Raw genomic sequence first — 3,676 nt, forward strand, 5'->3', positions numbered from 1 at the left:
GCTGGGATCTGGCCCAGCATAGCTCTCAGCCTGTAATTCCTGTATCCAAATTAACAGATAGCCAGACCCCGTGTCTCAGCTGGGAAGAAGCTACCAGCAGCAAAGAGGCACTAAAGCACTTAGACTGTCTCTGAGCCGTGCCTAATTGTGCAAAGGCTCTTCTCCTGGCCACCCTCACAGGGTTTAAATGAACACTTTTTTGTTGTTTCTGTGCTGAAACAGAAGAAGTGTATTTACACTGACAGGAGGAAGGAGGAACTTCACACCAGAACAGGGACAGCTTCTCAAGCCCCTCAGCTTTCTGTGGTAGCCATCCAGCCATTGATTCCAGGCTTTCTCCATGCAATATCTGAGATGTTAGTATAAATCACCCTTAACATCTGACTTTGCAATGCAATGGGCCAAAAGCAGTCACAGCCAGACACAGATGAGAGACAGCTTAAGAGGCATTTCCTCACCTCCTCTTGTTAAAGGTGGGAGTCAATCTGCCTAAACTGGGACAGAGTCTGGCAGCCTTGCAATTGCAGATTAAAATTGAACAGCAGAAGCTTCTTCCCACCTCTCCCTGGCCATTCACCTTGTTCCCTGGCTTGTCAGAGGCAGCTGCTGCTGAGGCAAAGATGTCCAAGCCACTCACAAACCAGTGGGGCTGCCTGCAGTCTGCTGCACCAGGCTGAAGGAGAGCCCAAACCAAAAGAACAGCTGCTGAAGGGACTGCTAGATCAGGTGTTGTGCCTTTGTTGGGGTCCAGGAGTCCCTCCAACCAGGACCATGTCCAATTCAATGGAGATCTCATGACAAATGCATGCCCCAGCAGCCACCTCTACCAGAGGAGGAAGTGCTTTAGGCTTCCAGGCTGAGCAATGCCCAGCTTCAAAAAGATTTATCTTTTGATATTTCTCCACTTCTTTGTGAAATTACATTGTTCTTTAGTATCTGTCTTCTCACGAAACACATACGAAGATCTTATGCTAAGACTGATCACAAAATAATTATTATTTCAGTCCCAGAAAGAGGTTTTTGAAGTCCCCACATCCCCCAGGAGTTGAGAAATTAATGTCTCCTCAGCAGGCAGGTCCTTACTGCGAAGTTGGGTGGGGAGCAGCTGCCTTGTTGCTCCTACTTCAAGTTTTCCCAATGTGTTGTAAACCTGAGCAATCTTGTTCTTGCTGTGCTTTTCAGGAAGACTCGCTGGCAAGAACACTCATGAAAGGGGGGAAAAGGTAGTTTGGGTTAAAAGACTTAAATTACCTGTGAGGCAATCTGCTGACATGAGTGGGAGTGGAGTGAGTTCAGCACTTGAGAAAGCAACCACCACCTCGCAGGCTCTGGAAGAACAGTTCCTCTGCAAAACAGTGAGTAATAATTCTGGTTATAACTCATATATGTTATATATGTCACTGTCTCTCCTTGGGGAAAACTAAATATATCCTGGTACCATTGCTCCTAAGTTTGCATTCTGATTGCTCTTCTTCCATTTATGCTCAATTAAGCGCTGATGCCTTCCCCAGAATTAGCCATGGAAACCTAAAAGATCAGTCACTCAGGCTGCTCTGCAAGCAGCTTTATTGGGCCCTGCTTACTGATGCTCCTCAGCCCTCCTAGTACCCTGCTGCTTTTGTCCATCCACTTCTGCTGGAGCTGGACAGAGAGAAAATAGGAGAGAAACCTTTCAGAATCTGTGTATTCACAGGACACATCAGTCTGCTCTTGTTGGTGCTCTCAGAAAGCATCTCTGCCTCCTGAGGTATGATTCATGGATAGCTTTTGCTTAGCAAGTTATCACTTTGCTGGCTAAGTATGTTTAGGAACAAACAGGTTTTGGAATGAGCTGAGGTTTGTTTGCCTGGAGTATGGCATTATTGTTGGAAGCTGACTGTGCATTCACCTTGCTCCAGCACAAAGGAAGATGTGTTCACCCCTGCACCTTTTTGTGGCCCTAATTTGGGGAGAGGGATCTTGGGAAGAAGCAGGGATGTACCTGAGTGACCACTGGATGTCATAACACCCCACACTGCTTCCACAGCCTCCTCCATCAAGCAAAAGAAGCGGACATGATTAAGAAAAAACATCTTGCTGCTGGAGCTGCTTATGGCTCTGTTAAAAGCTGCAAGGGTAAGCTGAGCACTTCAGGTCCTAAAATAGGATGGGCATAAGGACGAGAAGTATGACTGGAGTTCTGTGAATAAACCCTGTCACTTGGGCATTGTTGCAATGGATGTGGAGGGCAGGGTGGCCTCTAGACTGGGGAGTGCCTTCTGCTGCCCCCGCCCCCCTCCTTTTGCTTCAGGGAAGAGAAAGCATGTGTAGAATGGGGCACACTATTAGGGTCTCATGCTTGTCTTCCAAGGTTGCTTCAGAGCTTTCATATTCCCTTTGGCAGCTGGAGACTGCTGAGCAGGAGCTTGTACGGACCCAGCAATCTTACACCTCAGAGCACACAGTGACCACACAGCAGGCTGCCTCTGCTTGCTCCAGCACCTCAAATACTGCTTTAGCACTGAGAGTAGGATCAGACCTCACATATGCCAGCTGGAGAGACTCGAGAGGACTGCAAAGCACTGAAACTCAGTCACCATCCTGGCTGGAGTATAGGGAAATGCTTGCATATGCTGGGAAAGACAGATTCAATTTACTCCTGCGTGATGTGCACCTTGCAAGAAGGACTCTGTGGTGTGGTTTCCATCTCCTAGCATTCATGGTTTGGCAGCACTGGCCTTGTCCATACCCAGTGTTTTCCACCCCCCATGTCTCAAACACACAGAGTCCCAGCATCATGGTGCATGTGGACACAAAGCGTGTGTCTCATGGGGCAAACCCCAGCAGCTCAGACTTCGAACAGGGAATTCTTCCATAGCTGAACACCAAAAAGGCCCTGAGTGAGGGCAGAAAACCAACAAGAGGTGAGAATGTTGGGAAGCTGGAGGAACAGGGTGCTGCTGTTAGAGCACAGGATGCCTGCTGATACAAGGGCAGAGAGGTCTGACCCCATCTGTGCTTGTGTTTCCCATCACAGCAGTGGCACCAGCGTACACGGTTGTCCAGGCAGCTCCTTGGATTTACCACCATATTATTTACTCTTGTAAGCAATTTCCTCACTCTGCTGGGGAGCAGAGCTGGGTGCACACTGGAGCAAGTGGAGGTTGGTTTGTAGGAATCCTGCATGCTGCAGGGGACACAGTGCAAAAACAGACTCAACTTTTGTTGTTGATTTTGGTCCTCCAGAAATTTTAAAGGCAAGAAGGGACTGTGTGTTACACGCCATAAAACTGTATCAAGAGATTGCTAGACCAGGCCTGTAACTCCTTGTTAAGCTATGACATGGCCTTTAAAAAGGCATCCAGCCTTGATTTAAACACCTTGAGTACTGGGGAATCGAGCGTGTCTGTGCATCTCATTTTGAATCTCAATTAATACTGTTTCTACTCCCTGCCCAGAGGCTGTGCTTGATATGCATTTGTTATTTGGATTAAAGAATTTTCTATTGGCACTGATTTCATCATGAAGATACACCTAACATCAGACTAGCCCAACATAGCCCCTTCTTTGTTAAGCCAAACAAGTTGAACATCAGGGGTTTCTCAGTACATTTGCTCCTGTAGCTGTGTTTTGAAACTTTTAGCATCCATTCAAAGTGTGGGCATCCATAGCAGATACCACTGGCTGGTACAAATCC

Source organism: Pyrgilauda ruficollis, unplaced genomic scaffold (genome assembly GCF_017590135.1).
Source record: "Pyrgilauda ruficollis isolate IOZ18807 unplaced genomic scaffold, ASM1759013v1 scaffold44, whole genome shotgun sequence".
In the NCBI taxonomy this organism is placed as follows: domain Eukaryota; kingdom Metazoa; phylum Chordata; class Aves; order Passeriformes; family Passeridae; genus Pyrgilauda; species Pyrgilauda ruficollis.